Source organism: Prionailurus bengalensis, chromosome D4 (assembly GCF_016509475.1).
Source record: "Prionailurus bengalensis isolate Pbe53 chromosome D4, Fcat_Pben_1.1_paternal_pri, whole genome shotgun sequence".
Taxonomy (NCBI): Eukaryota; Metazoa; Chordata; class Mammalia; order Carnivora; family Felidae; genus Prionailurus; species Prionailurus bengalensis.
This window is the reverse complement of record NC_057359.1, coordinates 13,462,159-13,484,645: the sequence shown is the minus strand read 5'-3', so window position 1 is coordinate 13,484,645 and position 22,487 is coordinate 13,462,159. Positions and strand designations below refer to the sequence as shown.

General features: G+C 36.4%; 1 protein-coding gene across 5 annotated transcripts in view; it reads left to right on the top strand.

The window, feature by feature from the left end:
- The window catches only part of TRPM3 (transient receptor potential cation channel subfamily M member 3), an 805,281-nt gene that overhangs the window by 269,009 nt on the left and 513,785 nt on the right, over nucleotides 1-22,487 (top strand). The gene's annotated exons all lie outside the window — the stretch shown is intronic.

Below are 22,487 nucleotides of genomic sequence, written 5' to 3'. Positions count from 1 at the left end.
TTGGATTTGTGCTCAGGTGGTGATCTGGTGGTTCATGAGTTTAAGCCCCACATCTGAGTCTCTGCTGACAGTTCAGAGCCTGGAACCTCCTTCTCTCTCTGCCCCTCCCCCGTTCACGCACGCACGCTTTCTCTCTTTCTCTCTCTCTCTCAAAAATAAACATTTAAAAAAATGAAAAAGTTTTCGTGGAATGCTATATCTTCCTTAAAGTCTAAACCTTCCCTCCAACCCCGCAAAAACAAAACAAAACAAACAAAAAACCCTACTTTTTCCCTAGAGTTTGATTCACCAGAGGCTCCCTTTTTCACCTCTTCCTTACTATGGTACTAGATACTAAGATTCTCGGTGGCTGTGTATGGAGTCTGCATTATTGAAGCTGTTCCTTTTTAGTTTGACCACTGTAGAGGATTTCCAACCTTCCAAAGTCCCTAATGTATTCTCTGCAAAGCCAAGGTTAAATTCAAGAATGTAACACAATAGAAAACAGAAATTAGACTGTTTCTTCCTCTCCTTGGGATTGTGGACTGCTTGACCACAAAGAGTCCTCTTTTAAAAAGAATTCACGTACTCATATACTCACAGATGTTAAAAACAGGTTCAGGGGGTCCTGTATCTCTAAAAGCATTTCATTGACGCTTTAGGGTCCATGGGGCTCAGGTAGGTTAGCTATGGATTCAGGTTTGGTTATTTCTGTAGTAAAGGATGTTGTGTTGTGTTGTGTTGTGTTGTGTTGGGCAGGGTAGAAGTTGAGGCCAAAGCAGAGATAACCAGGAGGTGGAGAAGGGGTTGGATTTAGTGAAAGAAGTTGGAACTTCCTCCTAAGGAAACATTAAAACTAAATTGAAGCATATTTACAAAACTAAGACCAGTAAGTCAGAAAGTAAACTTGATAGGGAAGAGTGAAACATAATTTTACCTAAGTTTCAAGAGGAATATTGGCTTTCCAGAGTCACCTTATTGCTCAATAAATTGTCATCAAGTAGGAAACCTCATATTTCATCCGATCATCAGACGAAACTGATTTGCACTGAGTTGGGAGTAGTTAAGTACCATCATCTGCAAAGCATAATGCTTGCTTATGTCTAATAATTTGTCTAGTAATAATACACAACCACAAAGTTATGGCCAGTTCAATTTCATATGTAGAACCGAATTGTGTTAGTTTTTGTTAGTTGAATATAGCAAGGCCTTTTCTTTGGTTGGGAAAGCATGTTTCTATATTAGAGTAGACTGTTAATACCTATGTCACAACTTTAAGATTGCATGTAATCTAGCTCAAGGTCTGATACTATCATGAGATTGGAATAAGAAAAGTTTATTACCATTCTTGAATGGCAAGTTGTATTAACCTCATTTAACCCAGTCAAGTGTTCTGTAGCACCAAATGCAGAAATTTTTTGACAATCTGTCCTCATGGTTTTTGCATAATTTAATTATTTCACTTTCAACAATCTGTCTATGTGCTCTTCAGCTTGGATTGTCCTTTGCTAAACTACTTGATTCCTCTGATTCACAAAAGAATGATAAAAGCATATTTAAACCCAATTCCTTTTATTACTGACCATCTGCACTCAAATGTGAAGTGTCATTAAATGTTAGGCTATCACAAGTCTATAGTTTTTGCTTCCTATAGTACTTAATAACGATGGAGCAAAGCATCTTTAGACCAATAGACTGGCTGATTACTGAACTTGATCAGAGTTGTGACTTTCTGAAAAAAATACACATTGATGACAAAGGAGAATGACTTTGCTTTGACTGGCAGTTTTTAATTGATATCATTGTATCTAACAAGATTACTTAGTGCCATTGGCTTAATTTCATTCTCATACTGTGAAAGAGGCAACAGTTGGATGAATGATGCATCTTCAGGTGATTGTAGGACAGACACTTGTAGAGATTAACATCTTTTGAAATTGATAGCTATAGCCTTTAAAACTTTCTGAAATAAAAAGTCGTGGTTTTAAAGATGTTTAGATAGCATTATAGACACATTCATTGTAATTTGCATCTGATATATAGTTATGATACTTTGCAATTTGTTTAGGCAAAAATATTCTTTGCCATCAGAACAGTAACATTTGTTAGCTCAGCAAACCAAAATGTTCCCTTGACATTGTGTAGGTGTTATGTTTTTTGTTGATAATGTACTGCTTTTCATCTTCTATTAATGTTTGGAAAATAAACCTAGAGTCTAAGAAAGTTATTAAGTATTCAGCATGGATCATTGCAGTCAGGGAAGCCCCTGCTCATGCATGTGTGTGGGAAGGAAGCAGACATGGAACATTTAAATATTTAATCAAGTATGCTTTATGGAAATTAGACTGGACTTGGACATGGTTAGGCACGATCTCATGGAAAGCTATCTATATCAATGGTTAGGATTTAAGTACTTTCAAGTAATTCCGTCTTGGAGAATGGTTGTCATGAAGATGCCCATTATTACATCAAGCTCTCATCATTTTTCTTTTGAAAGCAATTTGGAATGCATTCACAACTGACCTTGAGCATTTTTTCATGAAAATCTGCAAATCTTCAAGAGGGTAAAATTTTCCCTATCCCATATTAAAAATAAATGTACAAGTCTCTTAAGGATCCTGAAGAATGCTTATAGCAAGTTTTCCTAAGTATGGTGATGAGTAATTTAGAAATAAAACTACATTTTTGTCTTACTCATGATTTGAAAGGCATTTAAGAGAATAATTACACAGTATTATATGGGTAGCAACCTAATCACAATTAGTTCTTTTTTAAAGCATTTAAATGTGAATCCTGAAAACCAGGAATTATATTTGGGTTTTTTTTTTTAGTACATAAAAAGACTAGGTTGTTCACTTAATTATAATAATCATAGTTGTTACTTATTTACTATGTACTTGGTGCAGTGATAAGTGCTGTATATACATCAGCTAATGAAGAATGATGTAGACGCTGGTGGTATACTCCTAATTTGTACAGAGAAACAAAGACTTAAAGAATTCAATGACTTGCCCAAGTCTCAATAACTGATGAGAATATTCAAACCAGGAATGATCTGACTCCAGAACCCACATTCTCAACCAGCACACACACTAGGGTCTTTCTTAAACTCCCAATGTACCTGAACTAACAAAAGTCTACCTAGGGTTGACTTTAGAGTGAGGGACCCCAAAACACAGTCTGGTTGCTAGAATAAGGCAATTTTCAGATTGATTTAGAATGATGGCTTTCACTTCTCATTGCATATTAGAATCATCGAGGGATTTTTAAAATATACTGAGGTTCTGATCCAATTGATCTTGGGTGGGGCCTGGGCACTGATATTTTTTACTTGCTCTGTAATTGTTGTTAATGTGTAGCCATTTAGAGACGCATTTATTTAGAGCAACCTATGTCTTTCAGGATGCCAGAATTCGGTGGAAATACTTCAGGTTTGTTTCAAGTTTGATTTTTAATACATTTGAACTATTAGATAGGTAAAATAATATAAAATATACATTGATAAATGTATTAGGTATAAAGGTTTAATCTCAGACTGAATCAAGCTCACTCTAACCTCAGGGTCTTTGCAATTGGCTTACAATACTTAGAAGCTTTTCCTGGATGGTTTCCTCTCTTGATTAAGGTTTCTACTCTAATGTTCCTTCAGAGAGAGATGGCCTATGAATATCCTCCAAAATAACTCTGTCCAAATTGTTTATCACATTAAAATTTTTTTCTTTAAATGCTTGTAATTGTCTGAAATAATATTTTTACTTGTTTAGTGTTGGTATCCTTGAAAAAAATGTGAGCAGAGATCTTGTCTGTTTTATCTTAGCATGTGTATATCCCTAGCAGTGAGGAGTGGAGTTGGGAATGTAATAAGCACTCAATAAATGCCTCTTGAATGAATGAATGGACAGCAAACATTTAGGACAGATTTTTGGTCAGTGCATCTGTTTATAAACTAAACTTGCTGTCCTCACTTTGAACACACATTCTATGTATCATTTTCTACATAATTGGAAAGAGAATACAGCTGCTGCACAAATAGAGGTATTCTGTGTTCAGTTTAAAATGAAGGTTATTTGATAAAGCCTTTGCATGGTGACTCATTTGAGGATAATACTGTATCTGGAAAATATTAGTTAGGTTTTCAGTAAAATAACTCCTGTAGTGTGTAACAAGGATAAGTTTTTAGACTATCTGGCAACATAAAAAAAATAATAGAAGATAATGCTTTTTGGATGGGTGTGTATCATTAGTAACAGTAGACAGAATTGTGTAGCTTATACCAGCTTGAAGGGAACTTGGGTTTTGAATTCTAGACCATATCATTATTTCCTTTGATGGCAGTGCTTTCCAACCTTGCCACAATATTCTTTGGACAAAGTAAAACTGGTTGGGAAAAATTCCTTTTCTAGGGATAAGAAGCCAAACAATATGGAGTAATGAAAATCTCTCCTAGAAGGGGGATTAGCTTTTGTCTGCTTATCCATAATGGCAGTTTCTAGAAAATGCCCAAGCCAAGTAAAGATTCCTAGAATAATATAAAGGAAAGCTCACCTCTTGAGTAAAATTGGCTTGGTGCTTATTGTGTGTAGGGGGAAGCATTCTTCAATTAGATTATTTTAAAAGACGGTGCGGACAGTTGAGTTTCATTCCATGCAAATGTATTTTGACCTGTGATTAACTGAAGTTTGTTGGCTTGCAAAATGACCGTGGACTCAAGGCATCTTTAAGTATGAGGAAGCCTTACATATCCTTTAGCTCAATCACTTCATTTTATTTTATTTTATTTTATTTTATTTTATTTTCTAAATTTAAATCCAAGTTACTTAACATACAGTATAATAATGATTTCAGGAATAGAATCCACTGATTCATCGCTTACATATAATACCTAATGCTCATCCCAACAAGTGCCCTCTTTAATGTCCATTGCCTGTTTAGCCCATCCATCCACCCAACACCCTGCCAGAAACCCTCAATTTGTTCTCTGTACTTAAGAGCCTCTTAAATCTGTCTGCCTCTGTTTTTATATTATTTTTGCTTCCCTTAGGTTGATCTGTTTTGTATATTCAACTCCACATATGAGTGAAAGCATATTGTATTTGTCTTTCTCAGTCTAATTTCTGTTAGCATATTACACTCTAGTTCCATCCACATTGTTGTAAATGGCAAGATTTCATTCTTTATGATTGCCCAGTAATACTCGATTGTATGTATACACAACATCTTCTTTATCCACTCATCCATCAATGGATATTTGGGCTCTTTCCATACTGAGGCTATTGTCGATAGTGCTGATATAAACATTGGGGTGCATGTGCCCCTTCGAATCAGCACTCCTGTACCTTTGTATAAATACCTAATTCAATTACTTCATTTTAGACCAAAGAAACTGGGGTCCAGGAAGAATCTCAAACTCTGGCTTCCCTTGGTGATTGCAGTGTAGCATGTCCTCTGCCTTCTGAGCTAATGCACTGGATGGCTCACTCTGTGTCTTTTGGTGTTTATTCTAGGAGAATCGTTTTTGCATCGTACTTATAAATCCTGAAAATGATAAGTGTATATGTATATTATGAATGTGAAATATCCCTGGATAAGAAATCTAAAGCATATGCAGGTATTTGAAGTGACAATTTGAAACTTGTTTTTCTGCAAGTATACTTAAAATAGAATTACATTTCTTTGGAGAACTCCAGGATGATAAACTCTAAAGTTGTGTGCTGTTCAAGGTTTGAGCTTCGCCTCTGCCTCTCCATATAGGGTCTCTCTCACAGTTCAAATAGATTTACTCCTGATGTTTTAAAATCAGCCTTCTGTATAAACATGGCTATATACACCTCAAATTACAATACATTAAAGGAATTTGTAAGGAAACGCCCTAAATTAGATTGTGTGGCAAGCAAATGAGGTTGGTAAAGTACAAGACAAAAGGAAAGTGCTCTCTGCACTTGATGGATCACATTGGGAAGTCTAGAATTGCTCCTTAGGGGAGGTGTTGTAGTGAAAAAGTACGGAGTTCAAAATCTGGTCACCCAGGGTGCAAGTCTGTCATCCAGTGCTTCTAGTCAGAGCCCTATGGTAAGTGGCAGGACATCCCTGGTCCTCATTGGGCTCAGCTGCGACATTACTTTGAGTTACATGTATTCTAGAGTCAGCAGGGGTGTGTCCCAAGGCACCAAAGTTAAAGGAGTACAAACACTTAAAAAAATTAAAATCTTTAATGACACCATATAAAATGGTGTAACATTTACATATTGATAGCATATGTGCTGAGCTTGGCACCTAGTTAGCAAGAAAGAGTAATTAAAATAGGAAGCTGCTATGTGACAAGTGTGGTTACTCATACCTACAAGCATCCAGACACATTACCACGATGATCTAATGAATGATACAGCTTTCCCTGGGCTCAGTGTTGCCAGTGACTGCTCTGAGGATGCCAGCCTCAGGGTGTTACGGAGATTCCAGGAGACAGCACCGAAATGCTGCTAGGACCGTATAAATGATAGGCGTTGGTCATTATGACAATTTGGGGCTGCTTCTCCATTCTCCGGATTTAACATCATACTGACTACTTGATTGGCCTGCTATCTCTCCTACCAGACTTTCTGCTGGATAGGCCATGGTTATTACTCCTGTCTACCAAGCTCCATGCCTGATATGGAATAGGTCCTTTCTAAACTGTTGAAATGAAAGTATGTCATCGTCCAATAGTTACCTAATTGAAGATCTTGTTATCATTTTGAAAGTTTGAATCTCTGTCCTAATAGGATAATGAGCTAATAAAGGAGAATTGAGTACTGATTCTACTGGCCAAAGGCTTGAACCTTCTTGGGCAGTAATGGGCCAGGCAGAACCAGTGGTGATCAATCACTCCAGTATTAGGACAGACTGTGTATACATAATCTTTTGCTGGCTTTGCATTCTGTATTTCAGTTCATTTGAAAAATTCTGGGTTGAAATTCATAAAAAACAAACTCTCCCTTATTTATATTATTCTTATTGGACATTAATGATCCAGTTTAATGGAAAATAAAACTTATTTTTTGGTTAAAGCTGTATTTTTTCCATTTAGAGATTTCCTTGAGGTTTAAATCTGTCAATAATGATGATTTACTCAAATACAATGATAAGTGTAAAGAAATTTCTCTGGTCGTTAAGTCCTTAGAAGCAAAGTGCAAAGCCATCAACATGCAGCACCTTTCTTGAGAATACACAACATAGATCCTCTAAAGTGCCTTCGTTTCTAGTGGTGGCCTTGACTTGAAAAATAAATCGTCAAGATAGTAATGCAGTAAATTTCAGAATCATTTCTCTTAGAGTTTATAACAGCAAGTTGAAGGTGATAAAATTCTTATCAACAAGGAGTTTACAGTTGTATATGTGATTAAGGACATGCACTTCTGGTTATTTATAACATGCATCAAGATTTTAAAAACGCTCATGATCATAAAATCAGCTATGACATATAAATTTATTGAAAAACAAGCCATAGTTCTAACACCTCTTCTGACGGGAAAGACCAATCTATCAGAGTGCGGTTTTTGTAATGTACATTTTTCACTTGTTGATGGCAGATATTGAAGTAAAAAACAGAGCCTTCACACGAGAGCTTGGCAAAGGTTTTTGCAGTAATGGAAACACGAAAGACTCCCTGTTAGCTACCTGTGTGTGTGTGTGTGTGTGTGTGTGTGTGTGTGTGTTTTTAACTTGGAGCTCCTTTTTAAGGGCTACCAAATATCCTTTTATTTTGATTTATGTAATGTAGTTAATCATTGTCCTATGGATAGAAATTTATGTTGTTCAGAACCTTTTGCCATTATAAATGATGCAAAGCATATCTGTGTGCATGCCATTGAGCTAATGGGTGAGTACTACGCAGAATAAATTCTTGGGTAAAACTGCTGGGGCCTAAGGTGTGGACATTTTTAAAATTTTTGACAAAAATGGCTAAATTGCCCTTGTTGGAAGATTTCTATATGTCCACTCCCACTGGAGTGTAGAAGATAATTCTTCACGTATGTATATCACACTTAGAGATCTTCACCAATCTGATAGAAGAAAAATGCTTTCTGTACACCTTTAATTTACACAGTTTTTTAGTAAATATAAGAGCATTGAAGGTTATATCTATTTCATTTTCTAGGAACTCTGCCTGTCTTCTTTGTCCACTTTATCGTAGGTAGTTGGTCGTCTTCTGATTTGTTGAAAATCTTTCCATATTGGAAAAAGATGCCTCTTTGATAGGATTTTGCAAATATTATTCTCCTGATTTACCATTTATATTAAGGCATTTTACTGATGGGCTTGATATGAAAAAAAATTTTTTTTACCTATTAATCTTTTCTCATTGCAAATATACAAATGCTTGTGCATGCACACACACTCTCTTAAATGTTTCTAGTGGTTTTATCCAGAGTTTTTGATACGAGCTAGATATCTACCCTTAATTTTTTCCTGGATGGCTTCTTCAATAGTCTCAATGCCATTCATTCTGCTGGTTCAACATGCCTCATATGCCATAACCTAAGGTCCCATGTGTGTTTGGATTTTTGTCTAAACTCCATTCATTGATCTATATTTTTGTGCAAGAGAACCACAATATTTGAATAGCAATAGACTTAAAATAAGACTAGTTTTCACTGTGTCCTTATCTTTATTAGAATTATTTTCTAAAATTTCCCTTTTGTGCACATTTATTTTTCCATACAAATTAAATAAACAACTTGGTGTAGATCTAAACAAATATGTTTCAGTTGTATTTAAGGTGTATTACCTTAATACACGTGCTATTGATGAGTGGTTGTATTGGGAGACTATTTCATGGGATTTTGGCATGCATATTACACTGGCTCCATCTTAAATAGTTCAGAGGATTTTGTTTTCTTTTTCTCTGCTTTGGAACTGTTTAAATAGTATTGAGGGTATTAGCACTTTGAAATTTAGTACAGTACTGGAGCTATTTAATTTTTACAGTTTTTTTTTCACCTGGGAATTACCTAAGATTGTTGTTTTCTTCGAAGATATAAGGCAGTGGTTGGGGGGATAGGGTGAGGAGGAGAAATCACTCTCCTAGTGTTTCCTCAATTTCATTTTCACCAATTGTGATAATTATAGATTCTCTCAATCTAGGTCAGGGTTTTTTATAAAAGGCTTTATTTTTTGGAGCAGTTTTACATTTGCAACAAAATGGAGAGGAGGGTGTAGAGATTCCCCATATAATTCTCTGCCCTCACACATGATAGCCTCTCACTCATTATTGACATCACTCACCAGAATGGTACCTTCTTCTTCTTCTTCTCCTTCTCCTTTATTATTATTATTATTATTATTATTATTATTATTATTTTATTATTTTAGACCAGAGAGGAACCTACATTGGCACATTATAATCACCCAAAGTTCATAGTTCACTTAGGGTTCACTCTTGGTATTGTACATTTATTGGGTTTGGACAACTGTATTAATACATATGTCCATCATTATAACATCAGAATATTTTCACTGCCCTGAATATCCTCTGTCCTCTGCCTCTTAGTGTCTCTCCTGCTCTAGCTCACTTTTTGCAAATTATATTTTTCTGGTTAACTATAGATTTCATGCAGAGTTTCACGTTTATTTTCAAATGGCTGAGAAAGATAGCAGTCTATTTCTTTTATCTCAAGTTCTTGAGATTATTTCCTTTCACCTTGCATATGTATGTGCCTCCCATTTTTTCTTGGTTGTGTTTGTTGCTTGCTTATTCTATTTTTTTAAGAAAGGGATCTCTTGTATTTTAAAATTCTTCAACAGCTCTGCATTCTAACTTTCTGCTTTTCATTTCTCTTTACCATTTCTTTTTGCATTGCTTCATTTCATTTTGTTGCTGTTTCTCAAATTTCTTGTGTAAGATTGGGTATTTATCATTCATTAATTTTATTTTTTATGATTACACAAAAAGTTAAGACTGTACATTTTCTCCTAAATCTGAGTTTAGTTATTTCTTAACATTTTTAACAGAACTTTTATTGTATGTATTTTCTAAGCATTCTCAAATTTTATATTTATTTCCTCTTTAACTTGTGTATCTGTACTGTTAAATTTTGCAGAGATTTACTGAATTTTTCTACGTGGCCTACCTACAAGTTAATTTTTTGTGGCTATTGCATCATTACTTCACAAGGAGTTATTGTCTTGTTTATAGTTGATAGAAATATGTATCAATTACCTTGTTAATCTTGTTCTTTAGGTCTAAGGTGAGCCATGGTTATTTCCAGTCCATTTGCTCTTTTGTGAGCTGGAGAAAAAAAAATCCTCTATGTTGGGTATCATTCTATATATATCACCTGTGTTTCCTATACTTTTTGCTTTATCAGTTGTAATTTTACACTATTTTATTCACAGATGTCACAACTGTTAAATCTTCAGTAGGTTAAACTCTGAATCATCATGGAATCATGGAATGTCTTGTTTTTGTTGAATGTTTTTGGCCCTGAATTGACCTGTCTCGTGTTAATTAATAACCCTTAAATTCCTTTTATTTGCATTTCCTGGAAAACCTTTGGTCCCCCTTCCCTAATCACCTTGTTTTAAGTGAATCTCTTACATGCTTATGGGCTACATGTAGTTACTTTGCTTTCAAGTGACTACATTCTTTCAATGGATAAAGATATTCCTTTTATAATTATAAGACACATTTGGCCTAATTCTGTCAACATTTTTTGTGCTCTGTGTGCTCGTATTTATTTAGACAAAATATATTGGCTCTATTCTGTATGTGGTGTTTAAGTCGGTAGATTTCTACTTCCTTTGCCTTGCCTTCCCTCCTGTCTTTGCCTTCACAATTTTGGGTGATTATATTTTTATTAATATCTTTGAATATACTTCTATTTCTGTTATTAGCTATATATGATATCTTTTGAATCCCCAGTTCTAAAAAGAGAGACTATCAGTATATAATCCACTACCATTTCCTTCTTATTTAAGTTTTGGTAGTTTTATTACTTCTCCGTTTTATGGTTCTATTACCATAATGACCACAGGTTTGATTTTTTTTTCTTTATACTAAAATTGGATGACTTCAAAAGCTACTGCCACTTGCTGCTGTTCATTTTTCTCTTCTTCAGCTCAAATTTATCCTCAGACTTAAATTTGAAACTCCTTAAGAAAGCATTCTTGGGACAATGTCCTCTGAGTTGTTGTATATCAAAAAATACTGTGGCCTTCATGCTTAAACAGTTGCTTAGCTGGGTATAAAATTCTTGGTTCATGCTTTTCCTAAGACCTTTTCAGACATCACTCTACCATGTGTTAGTTGTATAATCTGCTCTGGAGAATTCTGTGAACAGTAGACAGAAGGACAAGAGAGGAGATTTTTAAAAATCATAAAAATCTAAATAAAGCCCCCCAAAATAAAGCCTTTCAAAACAACATCCAGTACACTTCAGTTGTACATGAAAGTATAGTTGCAGTGTTACCACATAATAATGATACCTGTTATAATGTGTCAGGGTGTTAAGAAAAATGTAAGTTGCTCTTAACATTAATTATAATAATGCAGGTAAATGTATAATTTGTTTTGGAAACATTCTTCTAGTAGTTAAAGAGATGATCTAATATTTTCAACATTATCTGGTAATTTTAGCTGGTTAAAAAATTTTGTTCTGTGAAGTTTATCTCCTAAGGACCCAAGAAAAATGTGGTACTTAGGCCTACAACAGGTTTTCTAAAGTGGGAGAACAAATATGTCATAATCACTTGAGAGGATTTTTCAACTGTAGACAGTTCTGTTCTTCAAAGTCCTATCCCCATTTGAGAATCAATAGTTAGGTCCCAAATGAAACCTGGTAGTGAGAGGAAGGAGGGGACATTGTTGACCAGGTTTTTCCAAGTCCGGCTTCTTGATGAGGTGAGTCTTGGCCTGGAGAGATTTTTATAAAGGTACAGAGGAAAGAGAGAATATTCTGGATCCCTAGAAAATGAAATGTTGGTCAGAAAGTACCATGTAAGGAGTGCCCCTTGTAAGGCCTCTGCTTACAGTGTTGTTGCTGCTTCTGCAGGTCTGATATGAGTTGTGAACCTACCTTTGTCCAGAGGCAGCATTTTGTGTCTTTGAGAATTTGAATCAGCAAAGGTTGGCAGCAAGTAAACTTATTTGTTTCAATCTGTTACGTGATTAGCATGATTAGCTCACTTGAAATAGGCTGAATTCCAAAATGTTATCTTAACCTGATTTCCATTCAGAGTAGAGATGGGTTTAAAAAAATCCCTGAGTTACACAATCCACGTCTCTTGAGGATTTCTGTCAAGTGTGGGCCTAGGACTTTAGAGAAGCTCTGAGAAAGAGTTCTCTTATGAGGAAGAGCAATTGCATTTGGTTTCCATTAACCTTTTCCCAGCCAGTACAAACTTTATTGCCCTGGGTGTGGGGGGTGGTATTGGGGGGAGTGTTTCCTGATAGGTGTGTGTATTTCATTTTACAGTTAAAGAGAAATAGTTATCTGTACTCTGGCAAGTTACAGTTGAGATACTTCGTGTATGAAATTTCTGTTCTAAAGGTTCCAAGTTGTGTTTGTAATGCGCAGCAATTTGAAAACAGGGTCAAATTTACTCATGCCTTTGAATACACTCTGAAACCTCACAGTAATGTCTATGCTTTTCTCTTTTCTAGAGAAAGCTAGAAGTATGTTACATATTTTTATTCTTTATTCAACAAACACTTGTTGAATATCATGAATTGGGGAACCCAAGCTATATAACAGCACCCATACATTGTGAGAATCCATGGGAGGAGTGGTCTACAGACTAAATCCATGGGAACTTTGGGAAGTACACAGAAGCCACATAGGAGCTCTGGTGTATTTGGCATTTCCTTGCCTTAGGGCTTCTTGGGCATCCAACTTCCTTTTCCCAAATTCTGTGGCCTCCTTGTGCACATCATTAATAGGTCAGGCCCCACATCATGGCTTTCTGTTTACCTCTTTACCCTCTCACCAGTTCTGACCTAATACAAGAGAAAGTTTTCTTTCTAGATGCAGTTGGTGACATGTTTATAAACCTGGTGTTTGTAGATGGATTAGTAGTCAGATTTACCTCTGAGCCTTACTAACTATGTGACATTAGGCTTTTAATCAGATCTATAAAACAAGAATGACGTGAACAGTCCTTATGAAGAGTAGACGAGGTGTTGTGGGTAAAGGACTTAAAAATGTGCCTGGCACATAGTAATCGTCAATAATTGTGTGTATATGGCATATAGCCCTCTCAGAATTACTGTTTACAATAAATTTGTCAACTCTTGAAAGGCAGGAAGCAAGTTCATTCTATTTTTCTGTTGAAGGATTGGGGGCAGTGCTTAGGATGAGACCATAATATAACAAATGTTTGTTCAATGAGGGAGTATTAATAAATTATGCAAGGCTACCAGCTGCTGAGATCTTCAGGAGAAAGCGTGTTCTTTCAAGGTCCCAAGGATATGGGTGTTGTCTCATTTCCTACAACCATCATGGCCATGTAGGGCACATATAGGTCAAGGGCTAAGCTTGAGAGACCTGGAGTTGGGTGTTTATTGTATCATTGTGTAGAATTAGAGGAGAAAAAAATTCAAGTATGTATTAATAGGAAAATGGATAGACAAATGATGATACATGGACCTCAGTGCAGCTATTTCCTAGCATTTAAAACGGATAGGTCACTGTACACTGCCAGTTGACAAAGCACTAGAGCATTCTGATAAGCAAGTAGAGGCAGATGCAAAAAACATAAAACCATAAATGATTCAATTATTTAGAACCATATGCAAAATAACTGTGTCTATTTCCTTGGTCCACACGTACACTCACAGATCTATTATTTTTATACCTACACCTTCAGAAGAGACCATCTCCCATTCCTTCGTATGTCTGTTCATTTACTCCCTCCCCATCTTCTCTTTGTAAACTGAGCAAAAAGTAGTTCTGAGGAGATGAACTAAATTGATAAAAATGGATACTTTGGGGGATTGGATTGGAAAGGGGAAACTTAATTTATCTGCGGCATCATAATACTTTGCCAAGAGAATCCTTAAAGGAATTTCTTGCTTGAAACCTCTGTTTAATATTACATAAGAAGCCCACAGAGCTGTTTCCTTGTTGAAAATGCCGTATCCTGTCTCTGTGGGTTGCAGGTGACAGAAAGTCTATTCAACCTAGCATGAGCAAAAAAGGAACATTGGCTCGCAGCTGGCAAGTCCAAGTCAGCGATACTGATTTTGAATAGGCCAGATCCAGGGGCTCAAGAGATGTTGTCAAGTTTATGTCTCTGGGTTCTGCTTGTCTCTGCTTCATTCTCAGATGGAATTTCTCTTACGGTAAATACATATAAGGGAATATTATCTAAGCATAAAAAAAAGAAGGAAATCCTGCAATATGTGACCACATGGGTAAACCTTGAAGACATCATGCTAAGTGAGGTAAATCAATGCAGAAAGAAAAATACTGTATAATTCTATCTATATGAGGTACCTAAAATTGTCAAACTCCTAGAATCAGAGAGTAGAAATGGTGGTTGCCAGGGGCTGGAGGATGGGAGAAATAGGGAGAAGGTGGCCAAAGGGTATAAACTTTCACAGCTATGAGATAAATATTGGATGACCTTGATTGTGGTAGTAATGTATCATGGATAACGGTTATCATGACTGTTAGCATATGTCCAAACTCATCAAATTGTACACATTAAATACATGCAGTTCTTTGTATGTCGGCTATACCTAAATGAGCTTTTGTTTTAATAGAAAAAGGAGATGAATAAGTTCTGGGGATCTAGTGTACAACGTGTTGACCATATTTAATGTTTTCTTGTTCACTTGGAAGTTGCGAAGAAAGTAGATCTTTTTTTTTTCAGTATAGTTGACAAGAAAGTGAATCTTAATGTTTTCACCACACATGTAGATACAAAAACTATTCTGTGAGGTGAAAGATGTGATAACTAACCTCACACAATGTTATATGTCAATTATATCTTGGTAAAACTGCAAAGAAATTAAGGAACATCTAAATACACATGAAGAAGATAAAAGATGGTTTGGTCATCCTTTCTTCCAGTCCCCCAAATACACAAAGATAAGAAGGGTTTGTTGATTTTGTCTGCAAGTGGAGAATTGATCTAAATAGCAGAACTATGCTTAAAAGAGTACATATCCACCTAACTTAGAATTGAGTACATCAGATTGGCCTCCATATGTCTTCATAAAGAACCATGTTTTTAGGCAGACTTTTTCTTGTTCAGAATTTTTTGCTAGACTTGATGCACTAAGAATATAATCTAGCATTGGGGGAGGAATTAAAATGTTTAATTTTATAGTTTGGGATCCCCTTAATTCTCATCTCTTATTCTAATTTATGAGATTTTCCTTTTTTAAAAGATAATTTTAGATACTATTGGAAAACTTTAATCTGAAATTTAAATTCCATATTTTAAGACCTGTTTCTTTGAGTGCTTTTTTTCTGTAGATCACTTATGATAAGAATACTAACAGCAGTATACTTTTCTTTGTCATTGCACAAAAGAGAAAATCAGGATTGTATATGAGAAAATAGACTTGGGAATGCCTGTTTTGTCCATTCTTTATATTACCTATATTTTCTTTCCTAGAAATTCACATTTTTCCTGCAGGGCGCCTCCAGAATTCATAACTGTTGACTGGGGCTTTCAACATGCTCTGAGTAAACACAGTCTAATGGCATGGTATTTGCTGCTTTCTCACTGACCAAATATTCCAGAATCCATTCTTAAAGTCCCATTTCTAAAGGAACTGACACTTCTTACTGGAAAAAGAAGAGTAGCAGAAGCTCTTGCCTGGATGCCCACATTCACTCTTCTATTGCGATTTTCCTCTGGCATGTATTAGCTCCCGCTAAGTTACTCTATCAGACTTCCAAATGGGGTTCCATCTGGTATGGAAGGTAGCATGTACATTTTCTTTTATTTTCATAGCCTTTTGACTTCACAATAGTCAGAAGGGTATGTGACCCTTGCCTCTTGCTCTTCACAGTAATTAGGATAATAAATAGCCTTTTTAATTTCTATAAGAATAATAAAACGTGTCATAATCTGTGATTCGCTGTGAAGTTTTTGTTGGACTCTTTGCTAGTGGAAATTTATAGAAACAAATGATTTTATCTTATTACAACATTTTAAACAATTTACATATTTCTGGTGACATAGCTATTAGAAACTCAAAGATAAAAACCCGAGTTGTCATGGATACGTACATGCAGAAGCTTACTTCATCAATTTATTACAAAACTATTTTTAGTATGTAATGTACTTTAACCAAAAATACCGATGTTGTAATTGAGGTTCATTTTTTTTTTCTCTAAGTTTGGTTTATTAAGCGTATTGTTCCTTACTTGTTTTCATTATTTTTTCTCTAAAGACATTTCAGTGCCAAAGGGCATAGTTTAAACTGTGTGTCAAAAGGACTGATCAGCAGTCTGTGTTGACTTCCGATACTTTTCCTTTCTCTTGCTGATGTGTCACGTAGAGTTTATATATACCCCTTAGAATAATGCTTATTATAATGCATTAGACCAATGCACTAGGGGGTTCATAGCAATCTAATTGACCCAGAGGGGAAAAAAGCGAAACTTTAGCTCCCCCTAAGAGAAGTCCCCAAATCTCACTGTGCTCTCCCTGTTTCAAGGGTACTATAACAATTACTAAGAAGGGGCTAGAGGCAAAAAATGAACTGAATTGACTGAAACCCAAGAAGGAAGGAGAAAGAGAATGAATTTATGGATGGAGTAGGTGGAACCAAATACAGGTCATAGTGCCCATGAGCAGAGAGTTGGATGAAAGGATTTGGGAAAGGTTGTTTTGCTCTGTTCTGTGTTTGTTTTTGTTTTTGTTTTTGTTTAATAGGCCAAGATTGGCTCAGACTGAAATTAAGTAATCAGATGAGTCTTTTTAAAGTAATTTGCTTGTATAAAATATACTGCTGCTATGTATGCAGAAAAAAGCCTGGGTAATAATAAGTTGAAAAAGCATGAACCTTAAGACATTTAGAACTCTCTTAATCATTTTTTGTACTTTTTTCTTTCCCATAGGGGTGGCCATAAAGTAAGGGATATTTTTGTTGAAACATGGAGCAAACATGCATTTGAGAACTGACCAAAATGAAAAGAAATGAAGTTACTTAGAATATATCATTCTTTTTTTTTTTTAATGCAGCTCTATTAACTAATGTAGTAGCTAATGGGACAAAGTTCTAACAGTGGAAAAATACACAACTGCTTTGAAGACTGTGTACTATTTATATAAAGTAACAGAATCTGACAGTGCATGAAAAATGCATCTTCACATAGGCAGAAGGGGCAACTTCTATATAAATTGTTAGACAAGCTTCTTTGTAGAAGTTAGCAGTGAAAAATAAATCTGGGTATGTTACCTGTGTTAAAGTAAACTGCTCAAAATACCTTGGTTGGTGGTTTTTGATAATCTGAATTTATACATTAGATCTGATCTCAGGTCACATTATATTATGTAGTTACAGATTATAATTATGTATTTAATAATTATAGATGTTTATGTATATATATTCATATGTATGTTTATACATATATGTAAACTTCTTGGCCCACTAAGCCTTTGGTGTTCTAAATTTGATAGCAACATTAAAATGTCAGCATAAGCTACTCAAATATTTAGATGTTGAAGTAGTTTAAGAATCGCAGACAGGGAGGGGTGCCTGGGTGGCTCAGTTAAGTATCCGACTTTGGCTTAGGTCATGATCTCCTGGTTCATGAGTTCGAGCCCCACATCAGGCTCTGTGCTGACAGCTCAAAGCCTTGAGTCTGCTTCAGGTTCTGTGTGTATGTGTCTGTCTGTCTGTCTGTCTGTCTTCCCCTCCCCTGCTCATGCTGTGTCTCTCTCTCAAAAATAAAAAATAAATAATTGCAGACAGGGATGCCTATTGGGCACAAACAGCTGTAGTAACTTCTGTATGCTGTTTCCTTGGAGAAACAAAGTAGGAGATGGCTTGGTGAAGGGTAAATTTCTACTGAAGAACCATAGGCTTATACAGCAGCATCAGTCAAATACATGGAGGTGGACTGTGAGGTAGAAATAGAACTTGGAGTTTAATGGAAGGATAGATATACGATGTGACCATTCCTGTAATGAAAGGGTGTGGTATGGGGTGCCCGGGTGGCTCACATGGTTGGGCATCCAAGTCTTGATTTCAGCTCAGGTCATGATCCCAGGGTCGTAGGGTTGAGTTCTGTGTTGGGCTCTGCACTGAGCATGGAGCCTGCTTGGGGTTCATTCATATTCTCTCTCCCTTTCTCCCTCTACCTCTCTACCCGACTTGCACTTGCTCTCTTTAAAATAAAACATGTGGCCCAACACAGGTCGGGAGTCAGGGAGACTATTCACAAGTGATGTGACATTTGAGCAAGTCCAGAGGATGGGCTTGTTGGTAGATATTGGGAGAGGGGCAGTGCCCCTCCTATATCATTTTGGTGCACCTGAGTGCACCCTGGCCCAACTTAAAATTCTTCCCATCTGTATCTCTTTGCTTGAGAACATCCTCTAGCAGCTGGAGCCCTGTGTGGCAGGATGCAAGTGCTGTGGATGGCACCTTCCCTTTCCAGTAGCCCTCACCTAATGACTGACAGGAGTTGGTGTACAAATCCCGTGGTTCCTTCAGCCTTCAAATGGGATAACTCTGGGGAGCAAGTTCTACACTGTATCCCAAAGCATCTGGTGATGGAAGCTCTGGGTGCCCATTGTGGTAGTTCAGTAACATCCTCATTGTCCTTGCCTCATCAGCCTTAATTCCTGCATTCCTTTTGTGCTTCCTGGGGTAACTACCAAACAAACCGCTTGCACTCAAATTCTTGTTGCGGGATTTGTTTGGGGAAGGAACCCCACCTCAGATGTATCAGAACAATTGGCCACCACTTTCAAAGGCATTTTGGAGATAGGCCCTGTCAGGAAATTACCTAGCTCAAGTCCCTGTCTTGAGAAATAGGAAACAGGAGGTCCAGAGAGACTGCTAGCTACTCCAGGGTCACAAACAGAAGAGGGCCTATTCTATCTTCTGGACTCGAAAGTTAGTGTTCTTGAGTGTTATCAACATATCAAAAATTTTAGTACAACAGAAGTAAAGATTAAGCTACGAACACTTCAGTTGAGACAAACCCTTTGTTCTCAGTGCTGAAGACATTGCAATATTGTATAGTGGTGTTTTTGATGACATCCTTCATAGACGAGGAGCTTGGTAATATTATAGGCCAAGTGAATAGAATTTCAGAAACAATCAAAACACAGCAAGTTTAGTACAAGGCATTACAAGTGCTAGTGTGGAAGGAGCTTCATTTCATGGGAAATCAAAAGGCCATTGCCAAAGTAATTGGGATTTTGCAAGACAGCAACTATCCAAATTACAAACATGAGTGGAAGTGGTATGTTAAAAATGTTGTCACCCTATGAAATGTAATAAATTTATTGTAACTGGTAGTAACACCATTCATTCCATTGTTCGTAGGCCTCGGAGATATACTTCAAACATTGTCATGTTTTGCTACAGATCCAGACAATCAGATGTGCATGTAACCTCATTAACTCAGAATATTCTAGGTGTGTATTTGAAAAGCCCCTGTAACTTAATACATAATGCATGGAGAAAAGCATAACTTGTAACTAAAAGATGAATTAAGGAAGATTTACTTTGAAATTGCCAGTAAAAAAAGTAGAATCAAAAGTCAAAGGACAGTGTTCTAGCCATCCTCAAGATCAAAAACTAAATGTTCACCACTTAGAATCATTTTGAATATTAACTCCATCTTCTATATGAATTTCAGTACTTTTTTGTATTTATATTAAGTGCTGAAAATGTAAGTTGTACAAGAATATCAGAAGCTCAATCAAGTAGATGCTACTTAGATCTCTGAAGCTAAGTGCATTGATAATTTTAATTGTAATACTTTAATATCGTAAGAACATGCCAACAGTCGAGCCATCTGCATTTTTTGCGGAAATTGTATTTTCGCACGTAAAGTTAAACACATCACGTTCAATGTACTTGATTTTGGTTCTTGCAAACATAAAGAGGTAAAACTGGGATGTGCATAATCTTCATATTTTAACATGCATGAAAACATGACAAGTGAATTGGACCTCAAGGGTTTATCTACCTACTTCTGAGGATAGAGACGAATTAAATTTGAATGTGATATAGTCCACCTCAAGCGCCCACCTTCTGAACTGCTCAGATAACCCCAGAGTCTGTTGCTTTATTACTCTGCTAAAATTATGGCTTGTTTGTTTATACTGTGCTTTTCACTGTGATGTATTTATGCAACATGTTAATGTATAGTATTTTCCTCTGTAAGTACATGAATGATGCTCTAGTCCTGTTTATCTTTACCTTTGATACTTCTATCTCAAGTCCTGGCACATAGAAACTCAGCAAAGTTTAGATGGATGGATGGATGGATGGAATGTTAATTTAGAGCAACTGTTGAGGAAAGTTATAGGCCTATTGGTTTTAAAGATACCATGACCTTAAAATAGTTCCAGACATTATTCTAGGATGGGACAAAGGACCAAACCTGGGGAGATGGCAGGATGTATCAAGGGAAGTGGGGGAAGAGAAGGGGTTAAAGTGGAACAAATTAGAATAGAGAAGCAAAGTAAAGTAAACTCTACCTTCAAATACCACACTGTTTCCTTCATAAACAAAAGGCCATGTAGAGAAGATACTTACAACACTAGAGAGTAAGGGCTTCGGTTGCAATTATGTCTGTCACTTCCTGGCTTTGTGGCTTGGAGGAAGCTAAGTTTTTCTGTCCTTCCTCCTCTTCATCCGTGATTTGCTCCACAGGGCTGTTGATACTATAGCATAAAGCTGCCAGTAACTGAAAACCTAGTAAATAATAAAGGCATCTAATTACCTTGTGTAACTAGCAATTTTGGAGGTAACAGATTGTAGGTTGGCTCACCAGCTCAGGGTATGAGGCCGCTGGGCTACCACATCTGTCTGTCACTCATGGTGTAAAGATGATTGCTGCAGCACCAGGCATCTCCTCCTCAAATGACAGCATCACAATGGTGGGGAACAAGTGGAGGGGACAGTGAGTGGCTTGACAAGGTAGCTACCAGACAACTTGGTACCTTTTTCATTTTTCGGAAAGAGAAGTCTTTCCCCCAATCCCCACATTATTTCTTTCCCCTTTTTAACCAGAATTGATGGTAAGGGAGGCTTAGAAAACAAGCACCTGATTCTTAGCCTTTCTAGCAGAAGGGCAAGTAAGAAAGAGGTGGTGAATGGCAGCTGGGGCACCAGCCCAGAGTATATGTCACTGTTGTCACAAAGATTTACTGCTTCACACCACACCTCACACAGACTTGAGATTATTATCAAATATTTAATATTTGATAAGTATTGCTGTTGTTACTGTGATTACCTTGAACTGCACTCAGGACAAATATTCCAATAGAAGTTAAGGTTTTCTGTAGTAAAATAGGTGACTTCTGACTGCTTACATTTTTTAAAAAATAAATTATTTACAAACTACAAGCTATTATTACCCTTTAAGTATTATCTCCATTTTCGCCTTTTCTTTCTCATACCCTTACTCTTTTTGTGCAGATTCCCAGCCAAGAGAAGTAGTTTATACCTATTTTCAGGACTGAAATGTAAACAGTGGAGTGGAGGTTTATTCTAATTATTTTTAACATATCCTCAGGAATTAAAGTTGAATTTTATCCCAGAGCTTCGCAACTTATAAAATTTTCATGGTAGAAAACCTCTTGAGATCATACCTTGCCACATGGCCATTTCTATGTGGCCTATTCAGCTAACGGGAAAATTGTAATATGCTGGTGCCATCAATTTAATCTTGGAGGCCATCACTCACTTCAGTTACAACATGACTTGTGGTGAGAGCAGACAGCATTTGGGGAAGATAAAATAGCATGTATTCAGGGAATCAAGTAAGAATACCAAAGAGGCAAACAAAATGCAAATCTGCGAAGGAGATAAGGATGTAAGTAATAAAATCTGCAGGAGACCCCTTTGAACGTACTAATGACAAGACTTTATGTTATACAAGTTATATGCCAGTATAACGTATAACTACATTATACAAGTGCTGTATGCCAAGTTAGGAGCCTTGAGGAGGAGTATTTTTCTGGTTTGTAAATGGGAAAACAAGTAAACACATTTTAAAATCAATTTTTATATTGGAGCAGGCAGAAGTGTACATGACTTTGAAATGTATACCATTAATATACTGAAGGGATCAGAAAGCCAACTAGAGAAAAGAGACTCTCCCCCAGAGAAATCACATGGCTTCCACCTAATAGTTGAAAGATTAGGAAAATGGAACTGTAACTCAGGCGTAATTTTGTTTACATATTATAATGTGCTTTATTTTTTAAAATAGCTTTACTGAGATAACAACTTACCATAAAAACCACCCATTTGTAGTCTGCAATTCAGTGGTTGGTTCTATGATTTTTAATTAAACTGAGAAAACATTAAAAAAATGCATACTGGA